At 44.7% G+C, this 20676-nt stretch overlaps 1 pseudogene; it reads right to left on the reverse strand.

The window, feature by feature from the left end:
• LOC139387788 (protein crumbs homolog 1-like) overlaps positions 1-20299 on the reverse strand; it is a 36722-nt pseudogene extending 16423 nt beyond the window's left edge.
• Between the last annotated feature and the right edge of the window lie 377 nt (positions 20300-20676).

The raw sequence follows: 20676 nt of genomic DNA on the forward strand, positions 1-20676 counted from the left end.
CAGTTAGAAAGGTACACTTAGTAAGATGGTACAGTTAGTAAGGTGGTGCAGTTAGTAAGGTGGTGCAGTTAGTAAGATGGTACAGTTAGTAAGATGGTATAGTTAGTAAGATGGTACAGGTAGTAAGGTGGTACAGTTAGTAAGGTGGTACAGTTAGTAAGGTGGTACAGTTAGTAAGGTGGTACAGTTAGTAAGATGGTACAGTTAGAAAGGTACACTTAGTAAGGTGGTACAGTTGGTAAGGTGGTACAGTTGGTAAGGTGCTACAGTTGGTAAGGTGCTACAGTTGGTAAGGTGCTACAGTTGGTAAGGTGCTACAGTTAGTAAGGTGGTACAGTTAGTAAGGTACACTTAGTAAGATGGTACAGTTAGTAAGGTGGTACAGTTAGTAAGGTGGTACAGTTAGTAAGGTGGTACAGTTAGAAAGGTACACTTAGTAAGATGGTACACTTAGTAAGATGGTACAGTTAGTAAGATGGTACAGTTAGAAAGGTACACTTAGTAAGGTGGTACAGTTAGAAAGGTACACTTAGTAAGGTGGTACAGTTAGAAAGGTACACTTAGTAAGATGGTACAGTTAGTAAGGTGGTGCAGTTAGTAAGATGGTACAGTTAGTAAGGTGGTACAGTTAGTAAGGTGGTACAGTTAGTAAGGTGGTACAGTTAGTAAGGTGGTACAGTTAGAAAGGTACAGTTAGTAAGGTGGTACAGTTAGTAAGGTGGTACAGTTAGTAAGATGGTACAGTTAGAAAGGTACACTTAGTAAGGTGGTACAGTTAGTAAGGTGGTACAGTTAGGAAGGTACACTTAGTAAGATGGTACAGTTAGTAAGGTGGTACAGTTAGTGAGGTGGTACAGTTAGTAAGGTGGTACAGTTAGTAAGGTGGTACAGTTAGAAAGGTACACTTAGTAAGATGGTACACTTAGTAAGATGGTACAGTTAGTAAGTTGGTAGAGTTAGAAAGGTACACTTAGTAAGGTGGTACAGTTAGAAAGGTACACTTAGTAAGATGGTACAGTTAGTAAGGTGGTGCAGTTAGTAAGATGGTACAGTTAGTAAGATGGTACAGTTATTAAGGTGGTACAGTTAGTAAGGTGGTACAGTTGGTAAGGTGGTACAGTTGGTAAGGTGGTACAGTTAGAAAGGTACACTTAGTAAGGTGGTACAGTTAGAAAGGTACACTTAGTAAGGTGGTACAGTTAGTAAGGTACACTTAGTAAGGTGGTACAGTTAGTAAGGTGGTACAGTTAGTAAGGTGGTACAGTTAGTAAGGTGGTACAGTTAGTAAGATGGTACAGTTAGTAAGGTGGTACAGTTAGTAAGATGGTACAGTTAGAAAGGTACACTTAGTAAGGTGGTACAGTTAGTAATGTGGTACAGTTAGTAAGGTGGTACAGTTACTAAGGTACGCTTAGTAACATGGTACAGTTAGTGAGGTGGTACAGTTAGTGAGGTGGTACAGTTAGTAAGGTGGTACAGTTAGTAAGGTGGTACAGTTAGTAAGGTGGTACAGTTAGTAAGATGGTACGGATAGTACGGTGGTACGGTTAGTAAGGTGGTACAGTTAGTACGGTGGTACAGTTGGTAAGGTGGTACAGTTGGTAAGGTGGTACGGTTAGTACGGTGGTACAGTTAGTAAGGTGGTACAGATGGTACAGTTAGTAAGGTGGTACAGTTAGTAAGGTGGTACAGTTGGTACAGTTAGAAAGGTGTTACGGTTAATAAGATGGTACAGTTAGTAAGGTGGTACAGTTAGTAAGGCGGTACAGTTAGTAAGGTGGTACAGTTAGTAAGGTGGTACGGTTGGTACGGTGGTACAGTTAGTAAGGTGGTACAGATGGTACAGTTAGTAAGGTGGTACAGTTGGTACAGTTAGTAAGGTGGTACAGTTACTAAGGTACGCTTAGTAACATGGTACAGTTAGTGAGGTGGTACAGTTAGTGAGGTGGTACAGTTAGTAAGGTGGTACAGTTAGTAAGGTGGTACAGTTAGTAAGGTGGTACATTTAGTAAGATGGTACGGAGTGTACGGTTAGTAAGGTGGTACAGTTAGTACGGTGGTACAGTTGGTAAGGTGGTACAGTTGGTAAGGTGGTACGGTTAGTACGGTGGTACAGTTAGTAAGGTGGTACAGATGGTACAGTTAGTAAGGTGGTACAGTTAGTAAGGTGGTACAGTTGGTACAGTTAGAAAGGTGGTACGGTTAGTAAGGTGGTACAGTTAGTAAGGTGGTACAGTTAGTAAGGCGGTACAGTTAGTAAGGTGGTACGGTTGGTACGGTGGTACAGTTAGTAAGGTGGTACAGATGGTACAGTTAGTAAGGTGGTACAGTTAGTAAGGTGGTACAGTTGGTACAGTTAGTAAGGTGGTACAGTTAGTAAGGTGGTACAGTTAGTAAGGTGGTACAGATAGTAAGGTGGTACAGATAGTAAGGTGGTACAGATAGTAAGGTGGTACAGTTAGTAAGGTGGTACAGTTAGTAAGGTGGTACAGTTAATAAGGTGGTACAGATAGTAAGGTGGTACAGATAGTAAGGTGGTACAGATAGTAAGGTGGTACAGATAGTAAGGTGGTACAGTTAGTAAGGTGGTACAGATGGTACAGTTAGAAAGGTGGTACAGTTAGTAAGGTGGTACAGTTAGTAAGATGGTACAGTTAGTAAGATGGTACAGTTAGTAAGATGGTACAGTTAGTAAGATGGTACACTTAGAAAGGTACACTTAGAAAGGTACACTTAGTAAGGTGGTACAGTTAGTAAGATGGTACAGTTAGTAAGATGGTACAGTTAGTAAGATGGTACAGTTAGAAAGGTACACTTAGTAAGATGGTACAGTTAGTAAGGTGGTACAGTTAGTTAGGTGGTACAGTTAGTGAGGTGGTACAGTTGGTACAGTTAGAAAGGTGGTACGGTTAGTAAGATGGTACAGTTAGTAAGGTGGTACAGTTAGTAATATGGTACAGATAGTAAGGTGGTACAGATAGTAAGGTGGTACAGATAGTAAGGTGGTACAGTTAGTAAGGCAGTACAGTTAGTAAGGTGGTACAGTTAGTAAGGTGGTACAGTTAGTAAGATGGTACAGTTAGTAAGGTGGTTCAGTTAGTAAGGTGGTACAGATGGTACAGTTAGTAAGGTGGTACAGATAGTAAGGTGGTACAGATAGTAAGGTGGTACAGATAGTAAGGTGGTACAGATAGTAAGGTGGTACAGATAGTAAGGTGGTACAGATAGTAAGGTGGTACAGTTAGTAAGGTGGTACAGTTAGTAAGGTGGTACAGATGGTACAGTTAGAAAGGTGGTACAGTTAGTAAGGTGGTACAGATCATAAGGTGGTACAGATGGTACAGTTAGTAAGGCGGTACAGTTAATAAGGTGGTGCAGTTAGTAAGGTGGTACAGATGGTACAGTTAGAAAGGTGGTACAGTTAGTAAGGTGGTACAGTTAGTAAGGTGGTACAGTTAGTAAGGTGGTACAATTAGTAAGATGGTACAGTTAGAAAGGTACACTTAGTAAGGTGGTACAGTTAGTAAGGTGCTACAGTTAGTAAGGTGGTACAGTTAGTAAGGTACACTTAGTAAGATGGTACAGTTAGTAAGGTTGTACAGTTAGTGAGGTGGTACAGTTAGTAAGGTGGTACAGTTAGTAAGGTGGTACAGTTAGTAACGTGGTACAGTAAGTAAGGTGGTACAGTTAGTAAGGTGGTACAGTTAGTAAGGTGGTACAGTTAGTAAGGTGGTACAGTTAGTAAGGTGGTACAGTTAGTAAGGTGGTACAGATGGTACAGTTAGTAAGGTGGTACAGTTAGTAAGGTGGTACAGTTGGTACAGTTAGAAAGGTGGTACGGTTAATAAGATGGTACAGTTAGTAAGGTGGTACAGTTAGTAAGGTGGTACAGTTGGTACAGTTAGTAAGGTGGTACAGTTAGTAAGGTGGTACAGTTAGTAAGGTGGTACAGTTAGTAAGGTGGTACAGTTAGTAAGGTGGTACAGATAGTAAGGTGGTACAGTTAGTAAGGTGGTACAGATGGTACAGTTAGAAAGGTGGTACAGTTAGTAAGGTGGTACAGTTCATAAGGTGGTACAGTTGGTGCAGTTAGTAAGGTGGTACAGTTAGTAAGATGGTACAGTTAGTAAGATGGTACACTTAGAAAGGTACACTTAGTAAGGTGGTACAGTTAGTAAGGTGGTACAGTTAGTAAGATGGTACAGTTAGTAAGATGGTACAGTTAGAAAGGTACAGTTAGTAAGGTGGTACAGTTAGTAAGGTGGTACAGTTAGTAAGGTGGTACAGTTAGTTAGGTGGTACAGTTAGTTAGGTGGTACAGTTAGTTAGGTGGTACAGTTAGTGAGGTGGTACAGTTAGTAAGGTGGTACAGTTGGTACAGTTAGAAAGGTGGTACGGTTAGTAAGATGGTACAGTTAGTAAGGTGGTACAGTTAGTAATATGGTACAGTTAGTAAGGTGGTACAGATAGTAAGGTGGTACAGTTAGTAAGACAGTACAGTTAGTAAGGTGGTACAGTTAGTAAGATGGTACAGTTAGTAAGGTGGTACAGTTAGTAAGGTGGTTCAGTTAGTAAGGTGGTACAGATGGTACAGTTAGTAAGGTAGTACAGATAGTAAGGTGGTACAGTTAGTAAGGTGGTACAGTTAGTAAGGTGGTACAGATAGTAAGGTGGTACAGATAGTAAGGTGGTACAGATAGTAAGGTGGTACAGTTGGTAAGGTGGTACAGATAGTAAGGTGGTACAGTTAGTGAGGTGGTACAGTTAGTAAGGTGGTACAGTAAGTAAGGTGGTACAGTTAGTAAGGTGGTACAGTTAGTAAGGTGGTACAGTTAGTAAGGTGGTACAGTTAGTAAGATGGTACAGTTAGTAAGGTGGAACAGTTAGTAAGATGGTACAGTTAGTAAGGTGGTACAGTTAGTAAGGTGGTACAGATGGTACAGTTAGTAAGGTGGTACAGTTAGTAAGGTGGTACAGTTGGTACAGTTAGAAAGGTGGTACGGTTAATAAGATGGTACAGTTAGTAAGGTGGTACAGTTAGTAAGGTGGTACAGTTAGTAAGGTGGTACAGTTGGTACAGTTAGTAAGGTGGTACAGTTAGTAAGGTGGTACAGTTAGTAAGGTGGTACAGTTAGTAAGGTGGTACAGTTAGTAAGGTGGTACAGATGGTAAGGTGGTACAGTTAGTAAGGTGGTACAGATGGTACAGTTAGAAAGGTGGTACAGTTAGTAAGGTGGTACAGTTCATAAGGTGGTACAGTTAGTAAGGTGGTACAGTTAGTAAGGTGGTACAGTTAGTAAGATGGTACAGTTAGTAAGATGGTACACTTAGAAAGGTACACTTAGTAAGTTGGTACAGTTAGTAAGGTGGTACAGTTAGTAAGATGGTACAGTTAGTAAGATGGTACAGTTAGTAAGATGGTACAGTTAGTAAGATGGTACAGTTAGTAAGATGGTACAGTTAGTAAGATGGTACAGTTAGTAAGATGGTACAGTTAGAAAGGTACACTTAGTAAGGTGGTACAGTTAGTAAGGTGGTACAGTTAGTAAGGTGGTACAGTTAGTAAGGTGGTACAGTTAGTTAGGTGGTACAGTTAGTTAGGTGGTACAGTTAGTTAGGTGGTACAGTTAGTTAGGTGGTACAGTTGGTGAGGTGGTACAGTTAGTAAGGTGGTACAGTTGGTACAGTTAGAAAGGTGGTACGGTTAGTAAGATGGTACAGTTAGTAAGGTGGTACAGTTAGTAAGGTGGTACAGATAGTAAGGTGGTACAGATAGTAAGGTGGTACAGTTAGTAAGACAGTACAGTTAGTAAGGTGGTACAGTTAGTAAGATGGTACAGTTAGTAAGGTGGTACAGTTAGTAAGGTGGTTCAGTTAGTAAGGTGGTACAGATGGTACAGATAGTAAGGTAGTACAGATAGTAAGGTGGTACAGTTAGTAAGATGGTACAGATAGTAAGGTGGTACAGATAGTAAGGTGGTACAGATAGTAAGGTGGTACAGATAGTAAGGTGGTACAGTTAGTAAGGTGGTACTGATGGTACAGTTAGAAAGGTGGTACAGTTAATAAGGTGGTGCAGTTAGTAAGGTGGTACAGGTGGTACAGTTAGAAAGGTGGTACAGTTAGAAAGGTGGTACAGTTAGTAAGGTGGTACATTTCATAAGGTGGTACAGTTGGTACAGTTAGTAAGGTGGTACAGTTAGTAAGGTGGTACAGTTAGTAAGGTGGTACAATTAGTAAGATGGTACAGTTAGAAAGGTACACTTAGTAAGGTGGTACAGTTAGTGAGGTGGTACAGTTAGTAAGGTGGTACAGTTAGTAAGGTGGTACAGTTAGTAAGGTGGTACAGTTAGTAAGGTGGTACAGTTAGTAAGGTGGTACAGTTAGTAAGGTGGTACAGTTAGTACTGTGGTACGGTTAGTAAGGTGGTACAGTTAGTAAGGTGGTACAGTAAGTAAGGTGGTACAGTTAGAAAGGTACACTTAGTAAGATGGTACACTTAGTAAGATGGTACAGTTGGTAAGGTGGTACAGTTGGTAAGGTGGTACAGTTGGTAAGGTGGTACAGTTGGTAAGGTGGTACAGTTGGTAAGGTGGTACAGTTGGTAAGGTGGTACAGTTGGTAAGGTGGTACAGTTGGTAAGGTGGTACAGTTAGAAAGGTACACTTAGTAAGGTGGTACAGTTAGTAAGGTACACTTAGTAAGGTGGTACAGATAGTAAGGTGGTACAGTTAGTAAGGTGGTACAGTTAGTAAGGTGGTACAGTTAGTAAGATGGTACAGTTAGAAAGGTACACTTAGTAAGGTGGTACAGTTAGTAAGGTGGTACAGTTAGTAAGGTGGTACTGATGGTACAGTTAGAAAGGTGGTACAGTTAGTAAGGTGGTACAGATCATAAGGTGGTACAGATGGTACAGTTAGTAAGGTGGTACAGTTAATAAGGTGGTGCAGTTAGTAAGGTGGTACAGATGGTACAGTTAGAAAGGTGGTACAGTTAGAAAGGTGGTACAGTTAGTAAGGTGGTACATTTCATAAGGTGGTACAGTTGGTACAGTTAGTAAGGTACGCTTAGTAAGATGGTACAGTTAGTGAGGTGGTACAGTTAGTGAGGTGGTACAGTTAGTGAGGTGGTACAGTTAGTGAGGTGGTACAGTTAGTAAGGTGGTACAGTTAGTAAGGTGGTACAGTTGGTAAGTTGGTACAGTTAGTAAGATGGTACGGTTAGTACGGTGGTACGGTTAGTAAGGTGGTACAGTTGGAAAGGTGGTACAGTTGGTAAGGTGGTACAGATGGTACAGTTAGTAAGGTGGTACAGTTGGTACAGTTAGAAAGGTGGTACAGTTAGAAAGGTGGTACGGTTAGTAAGATGGTACAATTAGTAAGGTGGTACAGTTAGTACGGTGGTACAGTTAGTAAGGTGGTACAGATGGTACAGTTAGTAAGGTGGTACAGTTAGTAAGGTGGTACAGTTGGTACAGTTAGTAAGGTGGTACAGTTAGTAAGGTGGTACAGTTGGTACAGTTAGAAAGGTGGTACAGTTAGTAAGGTGGTACAGTTAGTAAGGTGGTACAGTTAGTAAGGTGGTACAGTTAGTAAGGTGGTACAGTTAGTAAGGTGGTACAGTTAGTAAGATGGTACAGTTAGTAAGGTGGTACAGTTAGTAAGGTGGTACAGTTAGTAAGGTGGTACAGATGGTACAGTTAGTAAGTTGGTACAGTTAGTAAGGTGGTACAGATAGTAAGGTGGTACAGTTAGTAAGATGGTACAGTTAGTAAGGTGGTACAGATGGTACAGTTATAAAGGTGGTACAGTTCATAAGGTGGTACAGTTGGTACAGTTAGTAAGGTGGTACAGTTAGTAATATGGTACAGTTAGTAAGATGGTACAGTTAGAAAGGTACACTTAGTAAGTTGGTACAGTTAGTAAGATGGTACAGTTAGTAAGGTGGTACAGTTAGTTAGGTGGTACAGTTAGGTGGTACAGTTAGGTGGTACAGTTAGTTAGGTGGTACAGTTAGTGAGGTGGTACAGATAGTAAGATGGTACAGTTAGTAAGGTGGTACAGATGGTAGAGTTAGAAAGGAGGTACAGTTAGTAAGGTGGTACAGATCAAAAGGTGGTACAGATGGTACAGTTAGTAAGGTGGTACAGTTAATAAGGTGGTACAGTTAGTAAGGTGGTATAGATGGTACAGTTAGAAAGGTGGTACAGTTAGTAAGGTGGTACAGTTCATAAGGGGGTACAGTTGGTACAGTTAGTAAGGTGGTACATTTAGTAAGATGGTACAGTTAGTAAGATGGTAAAATTAGAAAGGTACACTTAGTAAGTTGGTACAGTTAGTAAGGTGGTACAGTTAGTAAGATGGTACAGTTAGTAAGATGGTACAGTTAGAAAGGTACACTTAGTAAGTTGGTACAGTTAGTAATATGGTACAGTTAGTAAGGTGGTACAGATAGTAAGGTGGTACAGTTAGTAAGACAGTACAGTTAGTAAGGTGGTACAGTTAGTAAGATGGTACAGTTAGTAAGGTGGTACAGTTAGTAAGGTGGTTCAGTTAGTAAGGTGGTACAGATGGTACAGTTAGTAAGGTAGTACAGATAGTAAGGTGGTACAGTTAGTAAGATGGTACAGATAGTAAGGTGGTACAGATAGTAAGGTGGTACAGATAGTAAGGTGGTACAGATAGTAAGGTGGTACAGATAGTAAGGTGGTACAGATCATAAGGTGGTACAGATGGTACAGTTAGTAAGGTGGTACAGTTAATAAGGTGGTGCAGTTAGTAAGGTGGTACAGATGGTACAGTTAGAAAGGTGGTACAGTTAGTAAGGTGGTACATTTCATAAGGTGGTACAGTTGGTACAGTTAGTAAGGTGGTACAGTTAGTAAGGTGGTACAGTTAGTAAGGTGGTACAATTAGTAAGATGGTACAGTTAGAAAGGTACACTTAGTAAGGTGGTACAGTTAGTAAGGTGCTACAGTTAGTAAGGTGGTACAGTTAGTAAGGTACACTTAGTAAGATGGTACAGTTAGTGAGGTGGTACAGTTAGTAAGGTGGTACAGTTAGTAAGGTGGTACAGTTAGTAAGGTGGTACAGTTAGTAAGGTGGTACAGTTAGTAAGGTGGTACAGTTAGTAAGATGGTACGGTTAGTACTGTGGTATGGTTAGTAAGGTGGTACAGTTAGTAAGGTTGTTCAGTAAGTAAGGTGGAACAGTTAGAAAGGTACACTTAGTAAGATGGTACACTTAGGTAGATGGTACACTTAGTAAGATGGTACAGTTAGTAAGTTGGTACAGTTAGAAAGGTACACTTAGTAAGGTGGTACAGTTAGTAAGGTGGTGCAGTTAGTAAGATGGTACAGTTAGTAAGGTGGTACAGTTAGTAAGGTGGTACAGTTAGTAAGGTGGTACAGTTGGTAAGGTGGTACAGTTGGTAAGGTGGTACAGTTGGTAAGGTGGTACAGTTAGTAAGATGGTACAGTTAGAAAGGTACACTTAGTAAGGTGGTACAGTTAGTAAGGTACACTTAGTAACGTGGTACAGATAGTAAGGTGGTACAGTTAGTAAGGTGGTACAGTTAGTAAGGTGGTACAGTTAGTAAGATGGTACAGTTAGAAAGGTACACTTAGTAAGGTGGTACAGTTAGTAAGGTGGTACAGTTAGTAAGGTGGTACAGTTAGTAAGGTACGCTTAGTAAGATGGTACAGTTAGTGAGGTGGTACAGTTAGTGAGGTGGTACAGTTAGTGAGGTGGTACAGTTAGTGAGGTGGTACAGTTAGTAAGGTGGTACAGTTAGTAAGGTGGTACAGTTGGTAAGTTGGTACAGTTGGTAAGATGGTACAGTTAGTAAGATGGTACAGTTAGTAAGATGGTACGGTTAGTACGGTGGTACAGTTGGTACAGTTAGAAAGGTGGTACAGTTAGAAAGGTGGTACGGTTAGTAAGATGGTACAATTAGTAAGGTGGTACAGTTAGTACGGTGGTACAGTTAGTAAGGTGGTACAGATGGTACAGTTAGTAAGGTGGTACAGTTAGTAAGGTGGTACAGTTAGTAAGGTGGTACAGTTGGTACAGTTAGAAAGGTGGTACAGTTAGTAAGGTGGTACAGTTAGTAAGGTGGTACAGTTAGTAAGGTGGTACAGTTAGTAAGGTGGTACAGTTAGTAAGATGGTACAGTTAGTAAGGTGGTACAGTTAGTAAGGTGGTACAGTTAGTAAGGTGGTACAGATGGTACAGTTAGTAAGTTGGTGCAGTTAGTAAGGTGGTACAGATAGTAAGGTGGTACAGATAGTAAGGTGGTACAGTTAGTAAGGTGGTACAGATAGTAAGGTGGTACAGATAGTAAGGTGGTACAGATAGTAAGGTGGTACAGTTAGTAAGGTGGTACAGTTAGTAAGGTGGTACAGTTAGTAAGGTGGTACAGTTAGTAAGGTGGTACAGTTAGTAAGGTGGTACAGTTAGTAAGGTGGTACAGTTAGTAAGGTGGTACAGTTAGTAAGGTGGTACAGATGGTAAGGTGGTACAGATGGTACAGTTATAAAGGTGGTACAGTTCATAAGGTGGTACAGTTGGTACAGTTAGTAAGGTGGTACAGTTAGTAATATGGTACAGTTAGTAAGATGGTACAGTTAGAAAGGTACACTTAGTAAGTTTGTACAGTTAGTAAGATGGTACAGTTAGTAAGGTGGTACAGATGGTAAGGTGGTACAGATGGTACAGTTATAAAGGTGGTACAGTTCATAAGGTGGTACAGTTGGTACAGTTAGTAAGGTGGTACAGTTAGTAATATGGTACAGTTAGTAAGATGGTACAGTTAGAAAGGTACACTTAGTAAGTTTGTACAGTTAGTAAGATGGTACAGTTAGTAAGGTGGTACAGTTAGTTAGGTGGTACAGTTAGGTGGTACAGTTAGTTAGGTGGTACAGTTAGTGAGGTGGTACAGTTGATAAAGTTAGAAAGGTGGTACGGTTAGTAAGGTGGTACAGTTAGCAAGGTGGTACAGTTAGCAAGGTGGTACAGTTAGCAAGGTGGTACAGTTAGCAAGGTGGTACAGTTAGTAAGACGGTACAGTTAGTAAGGCGGTACAGTTAGTAAGGTGGTACAGTTAGTAAGGTGGTACAGATAGTAAGGTGGTACAGATAGTAAGGTGGTACAGATAGTAAGGTGGTACAGATAGTAAGGTGGTACAGATAGTAAGGTGGTACAGATAGTAAGGTGGTACAGTTAGTAAGGTGGTACAGTTAGTAAGATGACATCATCAACAACAGGACAATAAACAATCATTCAACTCTGCCAAAACTCATTAGCTCTGCACAATTTGCATCATTATTTTTGGCACGCCCACATTGAGTAAAATGAAATCGTCCCGCTGTGTATTATGTCATCTTGCTTAGTGCACCTTTAATGTGAACAAATTATGGCATAGTGAATGAAGTACAGTGGTTCTGATGAATCAATGAGATGTTTATTTTCACTGAATCTCCGTTTGTGCATTGATTAGACTCCCACTAGGGTGTGGGAAGGTTAGGATTATTTTGCTCTTAGTACAGTAGCCAACTCCCGACCGGTCACGTTGTACACCATATTTTCCTAACGGAAACCCTGAGGTTTTCCTTTTTGTTGGAATAATTAATAAATTCAAGTCAATCCCATATGCTATGATATAGTAGTACATTCTCTTGTACAGCCAACATTAAAAAAGTAAAATGCTACTCAAAGATGCCCTCTGGTGGTCAAACCAGCACTAACTAGCAATAATGGCTGACACTTAAATAACGTGCCATAGAATTATGCGGCAGCCTGCAAGGTGTGCTGCATTACGACACAACTTTTAAAGAAATAACCACTGTACTATGAGACCTGAATCTTGCTGATACATTTAGTTAAGACACATTAACACGCAAAGCATCAGATCTCCCTCCACACTGGAAGAAGTGTTAGGCAGAGGTATGAATGATGTGTGGGCAGAGGTGTGAATGATGAAAAGGCGGAACAGCGTACCTGTGAAACCTGCGAGGCACTCACATTCATACTGGTCCTTCTTATTGATGCAGGTTCCGTTATTCTCGCGGGGCCATGAGGCACACTCATTGATATCAATCTCGCAGTTGTAGCCCTGGAAACTGAGCCAAGCCCATCCATGCAGATAGCCCCATTCTGGCAAGGGTGTGATGCACACTCGTCCAAGTCCTCTTCACAAGGATCCTCTTCGAACCCCAGTGGCACTCGAATCCAAGTCCCATTGTTTAGACACGGCTCGTCAATACAGTCGGTCACTTCCTCTTGGCAGTCCTCTCCTCCGTAGCTGAGCATACGTCACACAGTTTGTTGCAGTCTTTGCCCATGTAGCGGACCTCGTCGCGAGGAGAGCAGAGGTACGCGTAGTTATCCATGGTGTCCACACAGGTGAAACCATTCTGGCCCAGACAAGCACTTGAAGAATAGGAGATGGTTATTGTTGTGAAAAATGATGGACAGTTCTGGATGGCAGCAATGCTTGATTGAAACATTATACAGTATAATAATACCCTAATACAGTTGAGATGGCATAACAAGTCATTACAACTTTTATTTGTCATATGTCACAATTGAGAGCCGTTTACATGTTTGGAGGGATAAGTTGGTTGTGATGGTCTGTTATGACATCATGATATGGGGTGACACCAGTACACTTCTGAATTTCTCCCATATAGCCACACTGTGCTGGCACAGTGTTTATTGAGTGCCACTCTTAATGCGAATCACAACCATCTTTGGTCCAGATTGTAGGCCATTTGGTTTTGATACAAAAACATTGGCAATAACAATAAATATTATTGTTATATATACAGTACCAGTCAAAGGTGGACACACCTACTCATCCAAGGGTTTTTCTTTATTTGTACTATTTTTTACATTGTAGAATAATAGTGAAGACATCAAAACTATGAAATAACACCTTTTGGAATCATGTACAGTAGTAACCAAAAAAAGTGTTAATAAAATCAAAATATATTTTGCACTTTAGATTCTTCAAAATAGCTTGGCCTTGTTTGTTAAGTAATTGTTGTGCTAAAGCTCCAGGAGAGGGGAGAGGTGTCTGGCTTGAATTCCAGCCATGAACCCTTGATGGGTAGAGCAGATAAAATGCATATCAGATGCGTGGTCTGCAGGCTATCAAGTATCCAGTCCACAGGTGAGATATATGGGGGTGGATAACTACTGGTTAGTGTGCTTCTCCAGGTTGTTAGCTTGGCTAAACATGATCCATTACCACCTCTTCCTCTCATTTAACACTCCAACACTAACATTTCTTCTCAGGAAGTGTCAGAGAGCTCTGACAAAAAAATTATCTAATCCCACATATTCTAATCCATGTTTACTACAGTACATTACGTTCATTTACACAATGCAGTTTTTATGATGCACATTGTCATTGACTGGCAGGGCTTTTTCACAAATCATGCAATTATCACATAGGGATACAACCAGTACGATGATACTTGTATGATCACAATCACTATCAAAACTCAACTATGGCAGTTAATAACTTGACTGTCATCAAGTTTGAATTGGTTATGTTTTCCACAGACAACGGAAAGAAAATCTGCAACACTGAATGTATTGTGCTCGACCCCTCTCCAGCCAGACCCCTCTCCTGGCTGGGGCTTTTGGGGCCCTCTGTATGTATATGGAACTGAAAGGAACAGAATGCTTTGGGAGGGGGTATTTTCTGTCCATCTATCTCCCTGCACTAGCCAATCGTGTGAGCCCAGTGTGAAATCAGTCCACATTCCACAAATTGAACAGATCCCAATCCAAACAAATTCCCCCCATCCCCCACCTCCACCGGCCAACCCACCATTCCAACCATCCCATGGCCTCACATCCATGCCCCACACTTTCATCATTGTTCTGTTCAGAAATGAGAGAAGGAGGAATGTTGCAGACACTGGTGGTGTGGAGCACGAGCTATGATATTTACCTCGTCTCGCACGCAACGTTAGTGATGTTGGCTAGAAGTTGGCCAGGTTTCCCTTTGGGACAGAGTTACACAGTAGGTAGATCAACCCAACAATGTTTGGCTGGGAGCACGGTTGGAAACGGTTTCGAGCGTCGTCCTTTTTATAGCTGCGTCTGACAAATGGCCTTGGACATAAGCTCTTAACACCCCTGAACCTGCCACTGTCACCTGACGAGGTTAAGTGAGGGAGGGCGACAGACAAAGAGAGCACTGGGCATCTCAGAGCAGGAGTGCTGATCTAGGATCAGTTTTGTCTTTCTTTTAGATCATAATGAATAAGAGACAAGAAGGACCTAACCCTAGATCAGCACTCCTACTCTGAGACACTTTATGAATGCAGGTCCTGTTCTCAGCCGTGACCACAGGTCCACTCATGATATCGCCGGCTCACACCTCTGACCCCTTCATCACCCCCCTCTGACACAAACAAAGGCGTTCAGGGAACACCCACAGTGCAAGGGTGACACTCGTGATTAAGCAAAGAAAAGAGAAGGGGGGAGAAGTTCAGTTATTAGGTAAAAAATAAAGGCAGTTAGGTAGTGCCTGTCAGTTTTATTGAATATCCGAAACATACAATATATTTGCAGTGAAGCCGCTCAACAACTACACCATATCAGTCATCCAACAGACACCCATTCAGAGCGACACACAGAAGCATCCAGGGTCAATGCCCTGCTCAAGGGCACGTTGACAGAGAAAGAACGTGAACCCAAACCCTCCAAGACCCCCCCCCCCCCCCCCCAGTTCCCCAATAGCTGTCCCTCAACCATTCGAGACCCCGTTCCCGTACAATTCTGATAACTCCATGAAGGACATAAATTATTTTGTCAATTGGAATGGTAAAGTTGAGAGAAAAATACCCTTTTCAAACATCTTTCCTATAAATACAGGAATTTTATCAACCAGCACATTTGAGTTCAGCCATAGTATTTGTTGTAATATTAGTTATATATTTTCAGGGGGTGAAATTTAAATTGTAGCCAGCTCTGCAATGCTTGTTTGAAAAAGAGAGTTACTTTGAAAAAAAGTAAAATTTTAATTTAATCGAAAATTAGATAAGGCAATCTGCAAAAAGGCAAAAAGGCCATTTTTAAACAATGGATGCGCTTTTCTTAGTAATCTACTTGAGAACCATTTAGGGTTCAAATAAAACTTTTGAATGAGTGAAGCTTTTTGAAAAAGAGGTTTAGTGCTTTTATATTTAATAATCTCAACCCACCCAATTCATATTCATTATATAGATAGGCACACTTTATTTTGTCTGGTTTAATAGATTTTAATAGCTAGCTTTTCGATGGCCATAACGAATAGACATGGTGACAGTAGACACCCACACTGTTTAACTCATCTTGACAGTTCAAAACTCTGAGAAGTAACCATTATTTACTATTTCACACCTATACATTACTTTTACCCATTTTAAAAGAGAATCACCAAAATTGAAAAAAATACAGGCATTTATAAAATCCAGTCTTGCTTTATCAAATGCATTTTCAACATCTGCTATAAATACCGGGCCTGGTTTCTTAGATGTTTCATGATGTATTATTATTTCTAATAGTTGTCGTATCTCCAATGTATCGTCCATGTAAAATACCTGTCTGATCAGGATGAACAATACCTGGTAAAACCCTTTTAATTCTGAGTGCTATGCATTTTACTAGTATTTTTGCATCACAACATTGAAGTGTAAGGGGCCTCCAGTTTTTTAGATAGACTGGGTCTGTAATGCTCCGGGTGTCGGGGATGTGGAGTCAAACGCAGGAGACAGAGAGTGGAATGCTGTGCTTCTTTAATTGCACCAAACGCACCACAGGGTGCTCACAATAGTAACGGCACCAAACACAGGGAATGAAAAATGTACAGCTGAAATGCACGACCAGGCACTAACACGTACCTCTACAACAGAGCCGAAGGTTACAACGAATAATCCCGCACAACAACCAGGCGGGCCGGCTGTCTAATAAAGACAAACTAATCATTCATAAACAGGTGCTACCAATAAACATACAAGAAGGGGGAGGAAAGACAATCAGTGGCAGCTAATAGGCCGGTGACGACGACCGCCGAGCGCCACCCGCCCGGGAAGGGAAGCCACCCTCGGTCGGACTCGTGACAGTACCCCCCCCCCCCCCCCCCCCCCCTCCTGACGCGCGGATCCCGCGCGTCGGGGGGGGGGGTACTGTCACGACGCGCTGACACCGACCTCGAGGTCGCCCCGGAGGACGTGGTGCAGGGCGATCCGGATGGAGGCAATGGAAATCCCTCAACATGGATGGATCCAAGATGTCCCCCACCGGTACCCAGCACCTCTCCTCCGGAACGTACCCCTCCCAGTCCACGAGGTACTGCAGGCCCTTCTCCCGGCGTCTTGAGTCCAGAATGGCCCGGATCGTATACGCCGGGAACCCCTCGATGTCCAGAGGGGGGGGAGGGACCTCTGGCACCTCACTGTCCTGCAGGGGACCAGCTACCACCGGCCTGAGGAGAGACACATGAAACGAGGGGTTAATACGATAATAGGAAGGGAGTTGTAATCGATAACACACCTTGTTTATTCTCCTCAGGACTTTAAAGGGCCCTACACACTGCGGACCCAGCTTCCGGCAGGGCAAGCGGAGGGGTAGGTTTCGGGTCGAGAGCCAGACCCTGTCCCCTGGTACAAACACGGGGGCCTCACTGCGGTGGCGGTCAGCACTCCTCTTCTGCCGTCCACTCGCTTGTTGTAGAGATTCCTGGACGGCCCTCCAGGTCTCCTTGGAGCGCTGTACACATTCCTCCACTGCAGGAGCCTCGGTCTGGCTCGGATGCCATGGTGCCAGGACCGGCTGGTACCCCAATACACACTGAAAAGGGGACACGTTAGTAGAGGAGTGGCGTAGTGAGTTCTGGGCCATTTCAGCCCAGGGAATGTATCGTGCCCACTCCCCTGGCCGATCCTGGCAATACGACCGCAGAAACCTACCCTCCTCCTGGTTCACTCTCTCCACCTGCCCATTACTCTCGGGGCGATAACTGGAGGTCAGGCGACAGAGACCCACAAACGTTCCATGAACGCCCTCCATACTCGAGACGTGAATTGGGGGCCCCGATCAGAAACGATGTCCTCCAGCACCCCGTAGTGCTGGAAGACATGGGTGAATAATGCCTCCGCAGTCTGTAGGGCTGTAGGGATACCGGGCAACGGGAGGAGACGGCAGGACTTAGATAACCGATCCACAATCACTAGAACCGTGGTGTTCCCCTGAGACGGCGGAAGATCGGTCAGGAAATCTATGGACAGATGTGACCATGGCCGCTGTGGAACGGGGAGAGGTTGTAACTTCCCTCTAGGAAGGTGCCTAGGAGCCTTACTCTGGGCGCACACTGAACAGGAGGAGACATAACCCTTAACGTCCTTAGCCAAAGTAGGCCACCAATACCTCCCCTGAAGGCTCCCCACTGTCCTCGTCACCCCAGGGTGACCCGAGGAGGGTAGGACGTGAGCCCACCGAATCAGTTTGTCCCGAACACCAAGCAGCACGTACCTTCGCCCCGCTGGACACTGAGGAGGCGCGGCTTCCGCCCGTAACGCCCGCTCGATGTCCGAGTCCACCTCCCATACCACTGGTGCTACCAGCTTTGAGGCGGGAAGGATGGGAGTAGGTTCGGTGGACCCATCCTCCGTGTCGTAAAGGCGGGACAGTGGGTCAGCCTTTACATTCTGGGAGCCCGGTCTATAAGACAAAGTAAACCGGAACCGGGTGAAGAATATGGCCCACCTTCCCTGACGTGGGTTAAGTCTCCTAGCTGCCCGAATATACACCATGTTCTGGTGGTCGGTCCAGATGAGAAAGGGGTGCTTAGCCCCCTCAAGCCAGTGTCTCCACACCTTCAGAGCTCTAACCACCGCTAGCAACTCCCGGTCCCCCACATCATAGTTACGCTCCACTGGGCTGAGCTTCCTTGAGAAGAAAGCGCAGGGGCGGAGTTTTGGTGACGTACCCGAGCGCTGTGATAGCACGGCACCCACCCCAGCCTCAGACGCGTCCACCTCCACTATGAATGCTAGAGAGGGGTCCGGATGCGCCAACACGGGTGCATCAGTGAACAGCGCTTTCAACTTGTTGAATGCCCCGTCCGCCTCTGCTGACCACTGCAACCGCACCGTACCTTCAGCAGTGAGGTAATGGGAGCCGCTATCTGGCCAAAACCCCGGATAAACCTCCGGTAGTAGTTAGCAAAACCCAAAAACCGCTGCACCTCCTTTACCGTGGTCGGAGTCGGCCAATTACGCACGGCCCTAATGCGGTCGCCCTCCATCACTACCCCCGAGGTGGAAATGCGATAACCCAGAAAAGAGACGGCTCGTTTAGAGAACACGCATTTCTCAGCCTTGACGTATAGGTCATGCTCCAGCAGTCTACCAAGCACCTTGCGCACCAGAGACACATGCGCGGTGTGAGTGGCCGAGTAGATCAGAATGTCATCGATATAAACAACCACTCCCTGCCCGCACAGGTCCCTGAGAATCTCGTCTACAAAGGATTGAAAAACGGCTGGAGCATTCTTTAACCCATACGGCATGACGAGGTACTCATAGTGGCCTGATGTGGTTCTAAATGTGGTTTTCCACTCGTCTCCCTTCCGAATACGCACCAGACTATACGCGCTCCTGAGATCCAGTTTTGTGAAGAACTGCGCTCCGTGGAATGATTCCACCGCCGTAGCGATGAGAGGTAGAGGGTAACTATACCCCACTGTGATGGCGTTTAGACCTCTATAATCAATACACAGACGCAAGCCTCCCTCCTTTTTCCTCACAAAAAAGAAACTCGAGGAGACGGGTGAGATGGAGGGCCGAATGTACCCCTGTCCCAGCGACTCCGTGACATATGTCTCCATTGCCAACGTCTCCTCCTGGGACAGCGGGTACACGTGACTCTTGGGAAGCGCAGCGTCTACCTGGAGATCTATCGTACAATCCCTTCCCGGTCGATAAGGTGGTAATTTAGTCGCTTTCACTTTACTGAAAGCGATTGCCAAATCGGCATACTCGGGGGGAATGCACACCGTGGAACCCTGGTCTGGACTCTCCACCGACGTGGCACCGATTGAAACTCCCAAACACCTTCCAGAACACTCCTCTGACCACCCCTGGAGAAACCCCTGTCTCCACGAACTTTTAGGATTGTGCCGGGCCAGCCAGGGAATCCCCAGCACCACTGGAAACGCAGGCGAATCAATAATAAAAAAACTGATACGCTCCCTATGATTCCCCTGCGTCACCATGTCCAGTGGGACCGTGGTCTCCCTGACCATCCCTGACCCTAATGGCCGGCTATCTAGGGAGTGCACGGGGAAAGGAGAATCTATCGGCACCAGCGGAACCCCTAACTTAAGGGCGAGTCCGCGATCCAAAAAAGTTCCCAGCTGCGTGTGAATCGACTAGCGCCTTACGCTGGGAAGAGGGAAAAAAGTGAAGAAAAAAGGTTAAGACAAACGTGGCCAACAGGGGGTTCTGGGTGAGTTTGATGCTGACTCACTTGGGGTGACCGAGAAGCGTTCCGCCTGCCATCTCTACTCCCAGACGGACCCCCCCAGCACCGATCAGACGTGTGTCCTCTCCGACCACAGTTGGTGCATGGAAGGCCTCCTCCTCCGGTACCCCTCGGCACAGCCCCTCCCAACTCCATCGGAATGGGAGCGGAGGGGCTGGGTGGTGGAACGCACAGGACCCTCTCTGAACGCCCGTGGGCAGCCAGCAGATTGTCCAGTCGAATGGACATGTCAATCAGCTGATCCAGTGACAGAGCGGTGTCCCGACACGCTAACTCCCGGCGGACGTCCTCCTGGAGACTACACCAGGACTACATAAGGGCCCTGTCGTTCCACCCAGATCCTGCTGCCAAGGTCCTCCTCTCCTGCCTGAGATGAAATAGTGATTCTCCCACCGCTCTGCCGTCTAGAGGGTGATCAAACACGGCACGGAAGCGGCGGGAAAACTCTGGGTAGTGCTCCCGCGCTGAGTCTGGGCCATTCCAGACTGCGTTCGCCCACTCCAGAGCACGACCCTTGAGGCAGGAGATGAGGACACTCACCCTCTCCGCTCCCGAGGGAGTAGGTCTGACGGTGGCCAGGTATAGCTCCAGCTGAAGCAAAACCCCTGGCAACCCGCCGTCGCTCCATCATTAGCCCTCGGTAGCGTCAGACGGAGGGTGCTGGATTCGGGAGATGGGGAGTCCGGAGCCGGGGGTGCCGAAGGTGGAGAGAGGAGACCACTCCTCTCCCATCGGTCCATTCTCTCCATCACTTGATCCATCGCGGATCCGATCCGATGGAGGACGGTGGTGTGGTGGAGAACCCGTTCCTCCATCTATGGGAGAGGGTTGGCTGCTGCTCCTGCTGACTCCATTCAATTTGTGGTGCGGGATTCTGTAATGCTCCGGGTGTCGGGGGTGTGGAGTCAAACGCAGGAGACAGAGAGTGCAATGCTGTGCTTCTTTAATTGCACCAAACGCACCACAGGGTGCTCACAATACTAACGGCCCCAAACACAGGGAATGAAAAATGTACAGCTTAAAATGCACGACCAGGCACTAACACGTACCTCTACAACAGAGCCGAAGGTTACAACGAATAATCCCGCACAACAACCAGGCGGGCCGGCTGTCTAATAAAGACAAACTAATCATTCAT

Source organism: Oncorhynchus clarkii, chromosome 29 (assembly GCF_045791955.1).
Source record: "Oncorhynchus clarkii lewisi isolate Uvic-CL-2024 chromosome 29, UVic_Ocla_1.0, whole genome shotgun sequence".
Lineage (NCBI taxonomy): Eukaryota > Metazoa > Chordata > Actinopteri > Salmoniformes > Salmonidae > Oncorhynchus > Oncorhynchus clarkii.